This window comes from Schistocerca cancellata, chromosome 12 (genome assembly GCF_023864275.1).
Source record: "Schistocerca cancellata isolate TAMUIC-IGC-003103 chromosome 12, iqSchCanc2.1, whole genome shotgun sequence".
Taxonomy (NCBI): Eukaryota; Metazoa; Arthropoda; class Insecta; order Orthoptera; family Acrididae; genus Schistocerca; species Schistocerca cancellata.
Genome location: NC_064637.1, coordinates 14,381,339 through 14,389,619, shown reverse-complemented (window position 1 = coordinate 14,389,619; position 8,281 = coordinate 14,381,339). Strand labels below are relative to the sequence as shown.

Below are 8,281 nucleotides of genomic sequence, written 5' to 3'. Positions count from 1 at the left end.
CAACCTTGCAAAAATATAACACTATCACATAAAAATAAAAAAGTAACAAACCCCTTAGAAGTAGCCAACACATTTAACAACTTTTTCACAGGTGTTGCTGATAATATGTTACAATCAAACTTTAAGTGCTCCCAGGCAAATGAATATAAAATAAGTGCATGTAGAGGATCAATGTACATCAGTTCTACAAAATTGTTAAGGCTTTACTGCCTGCCGATAAGGGGAATGTGACCGTCGTAATGAAGACCGAAGATTATGAGCAAAAGATCCGAGACTTATTAGATCCAACAACATACCGAAAACTAAGTGCAGATCCGACGCAGCGTATCACTCGGAATACGAATCGATTAATCAAGCCGTCTTCTCTGCCGGCAGACATACAGAGAAACCTGCGCAACACAGAAGCCCTACCACCTCGGCTGTATGGATTACCCAAGATCCATAAGAACAATGTTCCACTGAGACCGATCGTTAGCGCTCCTGGCTCACCAACGTGTAAACTGGCGAAACACTTGGCCTCTCTGCTCCAGCCACAGGTGGGGAAGACCGACACATACATTAAGGACTCAGGACATTTCATTGAGAAGCTGAAGAAACTGAAATTTGCGCCAAACGACATCCCGGTCAGTTTTGATGTTTCGTTATTTACGAAAGTGCCACTCAGTGACGCTCTGGAGCACATCGGTTCCATGTTCCCGCAAGACATCAAAAAGCTCTTCCATGCATGTCTCACCACGAGCTATTTCACGTGGAATGGCGATTTCTACAAACAGCTGGAAGGCGTCGCCATGGGTAGTCCTCTCAGTTCAGTGGTGGCCAACTTCTTCATGGAACAATTCAAAGCACAGGCACTGGACTCGGCGACTTGCAAACCTAAGGTGTGGTACAGGTATGTCGATGATACTTTCGTGGTGTGGAGCCATGGTGAAGAACAGCTCAGTGAATTCCTGAGACACTTGAACAGCCTCCATGCCAACATAACATTTACAATGGAAGTAGAAAAGGACAAGAAACTGCCATTTCTAGATGTGCTGGTCACAAGGGAAGGCGAAAACCTGGGACACAGCGTGTATCGAAAACCGACACACACGGACCGATACCTGCACAAATTGTCAAACCACCACCCGAGCCAGAAAAGAGGCATGATTAGTACGCTCATAATGAGAGCAGGACGAATATGTGAGCCTCAACACCTCAAACGAGAAATGCAACACCTGGAAACTGTTCTGAGGAGCAATGGGTACTCCACAAATTACATTAGAAGTGTAACAGAGCCAAACACTCGGCAAAGTAAGAAACCAGAAAAAGAAATGTCGGGTATGGCCTTTCTGCCATACATTCCCAGAGTTACGGACAGAATCGGCCGTATATTGCGCAAACACGGCGTAAAGACGATTTTCAAACCGACAAGGAAAATCAAAGAGTGTCTTAGATCGGCAAAGGAGAAAAGAGACCCACTTGCAATGTCGGGAATATACCGTATACCGTGCACATGTGGAAAAGTTTATGTCAGAATGACTGGACGATCATTTAACACCAGGATCAAAGAGCATAAGCGACATTGCAGGTTGGGGCAGGTGGAGAAATCGGCCGTGGCAGAGCACGCACTGAATGAGACCAATCACGTAATAAAATTCGCCGACACGGAAGTTCTGGCTGTAGAGAAGCATTATCACACGCGCTTGCTCAGAGAAGCTGTAGAAACCCAAAAACATGCGAACAGTTTCAATAAGAAAGAGGAAAGCCTTAAGGTAAACGGATCCTGGCTTCCCGTACTGCAGCGAACGACCGTCGCAGGTAGCAAGAGGAGAACCGCACCGGAAATGACCGCGGAGAAGCCCTCGGACATTGGCGCGCCAGGTACATATAGTCTGCGGCCGCGAGCTCGCCTCCAGTTCACCACCGGCAATGGAGGGTGAAGCTTTGACAATGCCAGCCACTCGTGCTGGCGAAACGTCAGAAAAATCATTAGATGAACGTCGGCCAAAGAACCCGAGACAGAAGCCAATAGGCAGTTTGTGTACATCAGTTCTGTTTCACAAGATGAAGTAGCTAAAGCAATAAAAGGACTAAAAAATTCCAAATCAGCAGGTATTGATGGTATACCTGCAACAATGTTAAAGAAGAGCGCATCAAACCTAATTGAAGTACTCACACACTTATGCAACTGTTCACTTCAGGCAGGCACTTTCCCCGATGTGTTGAAAACATCAAAAGTTATTCCTGTATATAAAAAAGGGGGTAAAGACTATGTAAATAACTACAGACCCATCACAATTTCCTCGTGCATCTCTAAAGTACTGGAAAAAGTTATGTATGAGAAACTTATGAAATTTATAAATAAAAACAGCATCCTATGTAATGAACAACATGGATTCAGAAATAGGAGGCCAACGACAACTGCTGTCTATGAGTGCATCAATTCCATCCTAAACCTGATGGACAAAAAACAGGAAACAATAGGTGTCTTTCTTGACTTGTCAAAAGCTTTTGACATGGTGGACCATAAAGTTCTGCTATCAAAGCTAGAAAGATATGGTATTTGAGGTCTGTCCAACAAGTGGATCAGTTCCTTCCTGACTAATCGTATGCAGGCAGTGTGCATCAAGCACACAAATAATGAACTAAAAACTGTATCTAATCACTTATCTGACTATAAACAAATTAAATGTGGTGTACCCCAAGGATCAGTATTGGGACCCCTTCTGTTTCTTCTCTACATAAATGATCTAAGCTTAAATGTTGATGCACACAAAACAATCATATTTGCTGGTGACACCACGATTCTACTAAAAGGAGACGATGACGAACAGTTACAGCAGACAGTAAACACGGTCACGAAACAACTTAGTAGCTGGGCACAGAGTAATCAGCTTGTAATAAACAGTAAGAAAACCATTGCTCTAAAATTCCACAATGTTCCTAACAAGGACATGTTTATCCCATCAGTCTCTATCAATGACGAACCAGTTGGTAACAATACTGAAACCAAATTCTTAGGACTTTGGCTGCAGAGTAACATCAGATGGAATAAGCATATTGAATATCTCAATGCAGAACTGAGCAAAACATGTTACCTTCTTTGTTCATTAAAATCATGCTGTAGTGAGAAAACAGTATTGAATGCATATCATGCGTACTTTCATTCTCGTCTTAGATATGGGGTCACCTTCTGGGGAAACTCTAAAACAGCTAATAGCAATTTTAAACTACAAAAAAGGGCCATTAGAATCTTGTTTGGGTGCAAGCCTAGAGACTCTTGTAAACCCCTGTTTAAGCAATCTGGTATTCCTCCATTACCATGTGTATACATTATGGAAACCCTTTTGTTCTTTAAATTGAATGTAATAGGCAAGGACCGGAGATTGCAAAAAAACTGTGATATACATGAGCACTTTACCAGACAAAACAGAAACTTACATATGATTCAAATCAGCACAGCACTGTGCCAAAAAAGTACTTTTCACATGGGAGTTAAGCTTTATAACAAACTTCCTGGAAACATAAAAGCTATCACTGAGGTCAATACATTTGGAAAATCTCTAAAGTCATATTCACAGCATCACTGCTTTTACTCCATTGAAGAATATTTAAATTTATGAAATGTGTTATATAAATACTTAAGTGTAAAGTGTATTATTGTAAACTTAAATATGTATGCCTTGAAATGACTTTTGGCCTGTATATTTATAACTTGACTTGTCCAATGTCTTATGCATAAGCTACTATGTAGACAACAGGACCAACAAAAAACACAATACAATACAATACAATACACAAAAAATATGGGAAAAAGAAGCTTAAATGAACAAAACTTAACAGCCCTTAGGATAAAACTTGAAAAAGAAGGATTGGATCTCCATCAGTGGACCATAAAGTGACTCATTTTATTGACACAATTTCCTACCAACTCAGTATTACATGCCCAGTAATAAAAACTAAAGCCAAAACCAGAAATAAAAACAAAAATTCGATAGCAAAAGGCAATTTGGTCTCTAGGAACAAGATAAAAATGATGCACAGAATATATAAAACTAGCATTGATGAAAACTTTAAAGAGTAGCGGTACTACGGAAAATATAAAAGAATGTATGCTGAAGTACTCAAACAGCCAAACGACTAGAAGCAAAAAGTACATAAATACTGCTGCTAATAAAAGCACGGCCTGCTGGCCTATTATAAATACAAATCACAAACCCTCCAATTCACAGGAACACAGCAAAATACAGTTCATGATCAGCAAAAAAACTATAACTGAACAGAATAAAATCATAAATCTCTTCAATGAGTATTTTGCCACAGTAGGCCAGAAACTAAAAGAAAAAAATAATAAAAAACATAACACCTGGAAAACATTTATTAATCCCCAGGGAAAAACAATGGCACTTTTCCCAGTGACAGAAACATTAAAGATAATAAAAACCTAAAACAAAGTCATGTGGAATTGACGTAATATCAAGTACAGAAATTAAACATTGTATGCATGAACTCAAGAAACCTCTTACACGACTAATCAATTCATCATTCCTGGAAGGAACTTTTCCATGGTGCTTAAATACAGCACTGATAAACCTACACATAAAAAGGGGAATGAATACAATCCAGAAAATTATAGACCTATAGCTCTTACCAGACCTATCAAAAATATAAAAATATTTGAACATGCTTATGCACAAAGACTCGTTGCTTTTTTGATGAAATATGAAATAATCAACAAGAATCATTTGGCTCCCAGAAAGATAAATGCACCATAGGTGCTGTAATAGACCTCATCGAAAATGTCAGAACAAACTTGGACTCTAAAAATAAATGTGTAGGAGTATTTATGGATCTAACAAAGACATTTGACTGTGTAGACCACAAAACTTTAGTAGAAATATTAGGAGTATATGGCATAAGAGGAAATGCAGGAGACTGGATTCTCTCATACCTGACAAACAGGAGCCAATATACTGAAATTACAAAACCTACTGGTGAAAAAATAAGATCTAAAGCAAGAATTTTACACTTCTCTGTGCCACAAGGCTCTATTTTTGGCCCAATAGTCTTCATTCTGCACACAAATCACATCTCAAATATGATTAGGTATGGCAGTATAGTTAACTACACAGATGACAACTCTACTGTTCATGGGTAAAGACACAGAAAAGCTAGAAATAAAAGCCAATGTAGAAGTAAATAATGTCATCCAAAGATTTACTGAATTAAACCTGCACAACAATATTACCAAAATACCAGCCAACCACAACATACAGAAGAGGAGCCAGAGGAGGAGAAGAAGGTGGGATACCTGCCATAAGCTGGACCTATTTCTGCAAAGATCAGCAGAGTTCTTTCAAAATATGATATACAGAGTATCTTCTGTCCACCCTCCAAAATTGGGACAATGCTAGTGAGTGTAAAGGACGACCTGTGGCTATGTAAACCAGGCATTTACAACACCCTGTGACAGTGTGGGAAGTCATACATTGGCCAGACAACCAGGACGGTGGATGTCAGGTGCAAAGAACACCAGAGGCACACCAGAATCAGACAGGCAACCAAATCTGCCACAGCGGAGCACTGTCTGGAGCTCAGTCACTCAATGGACTACAACAACACCAAAATTGTGACACAGATGCCAAGATTTTGGGACAGTGTCAAAGGAGGTCATCGAGATCAAGGTGACAGACAACCTAATAAACCGAGACAGCAGTTACCAGCTCAGCTTGGCGTGGAGTCTGACTGGAGCTTATCAGGGCCCAACAAAAGGAACCAAGAAACTCCTCAAGAAGTAGTAACACCACAGGAGTAGTGAAAGGCGGGCTCGCACTGCGAACGCGACTTCTGACATCGGATGGGTCTCTGACAGCCGCCACAACCGCAGATGATGGACGCGCTGGGCACGGATGACCGTCTGAGCACCAGGGAAGAGACAACACCTTACAAGCAGCACCAGGTGGGCGCAGACCGCGAACGGAGCACCCGACGCGAGACGGGCCTCAGACAGCTGCCGCAACGGCAGATGTTGGACGAGGTGAGTGCGGATGTCCGTCAGAGCACCAGGGAAGTGCCTACACTTCAGGAGCATCGCCAAGCAGGCGCAGACCACAAACCAAATGCCAAACGCGGATCCGGCCCCAGACAGTTGCCACGACCACAGATGCTGGACGAGCCAGGCGTGGATGTCCATGGGAGCATCAAGGAAAGGTCGAAACCTCAGGAGCAGCACCAGGCGGGCGGGGACTGCGAACAGAATGGCAACCAAGTTGGGCGCGGACGTCCTAGGGATCACCAAGAGAGAGACAACACCTTACAAGCAGCACCAGGAGGGTGCTGACGGCAAACAGAGTGCCCAGAGCCCTCTGGGCATAAATACTGGACAAGATCCTCCAATACGGCAGTCTCAGGTAGCACCTGAAGAAGGCAATGAGTTACATGGCCAGAGCGACACAAACATCTGGCAGTAGACCCGATTATTCCACATGTCAAGATCTCGCCGGGAAAGCCTGAAGAGTTATATTACCAAAACACTTTATGTAAACTTCAGACTTTGAAACTTTCACATTAAAGATAGCAATGGATGCATAGATGAGTGCATACCAGAAAACACCAAATATACAAAATTCCTTGGGATAAGTATCGGTGCAAATGTAAACTGGGATAAGCATATAGAATATATAAGGGGCAAACTCAGTGAAAAACCTATATGTGCTGCACAAACTCAGCTACCTAAAACATACAGGCATTATGAAAACAATATACTATGCATTAATTCATATGACATTAAGTTACGGCATAACTTTGTGGGGAGATACCTCAAAAACAAACATACAATAAAATATTTAAATTACAAAAAAAAAGAGCCATAAGAATGATAGCCAACCTTAAATGGAAAGTTTCATGTAAACCAGCATTTAAAGCTCTCAAAATACTAACATTACCCATTATCTACCTATATGAACTCCTCTGTTGGACAAAATTCAAATATTCTCCTGATACTAGAGATAACAACACACAACTTATTTGTAGATGATCTTGCGGTCTGTATAACTGCAGAAACAGCACAGAAGGTGAAATATGGAGCAGACCAGTGCACTGTCAAAGTTGAAAGTTGGCGTAAAGCTAATTCCCTATGTGTCAAAAAAAAATACAAGACCTGTATGTATCGTGGAATAACAACACTGAACTTGAGCAGAGCTCAAATGCTGTTAATTTCCTTGGAATCTCAATTGATTCAAAATTATCCTGGGGTAGCCATATAGAAAAAGTGGGAAGCAGCATTAGCAAAGGAATATTTGCTCTAAGGAAGCTGTGTCTTTATCTAAACATGCCAGTACTTAATGTGGTTTATTTTGCTTTAATACACAGTCACATTTCCTATGGTACAATACCGTGGGGACAACAAAGCAAGGCAGCTAATGTCTTCAAACTACAAAAGAAGGCAATAAGACTGATACCAGAATGAGATTTTCACTCTGCAGCGGAGTGTGCGCTGATATGAAACTTCCTGGCAGATTAAAACTGTGTGCCGGACCGAGACTCGAACTCGGGACCTTTGCCTTTCGCGGGCAATCGCTCTACCAACTGAGCTACCCAAGCACGACTCACACCCCGTCCTCACAGCTTTACTTCTGCCGGTACCTCGTCTCCTACCTTCCAAACTTAACAGAAGCAGGAGAGCTTATGTTAAGTTTGGAAGGTAGGAGACGAGGTACTGGCAGAAGTAAAGCTGTGAGAACAGGATGTGAGTCGTTCTTGGGTAGCTCAGTTTGTCGAGCACTTGCCCGCGAAAGGCAAAGGTCCCGAGTTCGAGACTCGGTCCGGCACACAGTTTTAATCTGCCAGGAAGTTTCAATAAGACTGATATGTAGCTTGGCACCCAGAGATCACTGTAGGCCAAGATTTAAAAAATTACAGATTATGACCCTGCCGTCAATATTTATACTACAGTGTGTAATGCATATTAAGGAAAACTATCCGAGTTATCAACAGTATGCCATGCAACAATTATAACACAAGAAACAAGCAGGAACACAAAAGTGCTTCTTATACAAGTCCATAAAATTTTTTAATGCCATACCCCAACATATCAGGGATCTTCCAATTCAACAATTCACAAAAAAAGTAAACAAATTTCTTCTTGAGCTCAGCATTTATGAAACTGATGAATTTTTAAGGGAGGCAAAGAATATGGTATGATTACACTTTGTGATCAGTTTTTGTATGCTTCTATATATGAGTAAGTCTGTAATTGGCTAAATTTACTATGCAATATAAATTTGTACCAGAAGTTTCTCTG

The 8,281-nt window shown here is 41.2% G+C and overlaps 1 non-coding gene across 1 annotated transcript; it reads right to left on the bottom strand.

Moving 5' to 3' along the window:
* Window positions 1-7,507: 7,507 nt before the first annotated feature.
* Window positions 7,508-7,582, bottom strand: Trnas-cga (transfer RNA serine (anticodon CGA)). Its single transcript has one exon. It is a non-coding gene; the product is annotated as a tRNA-Ser (tRNA).
* Window positions 7,583-8,281: the final 699 nt, after the last annotated feature.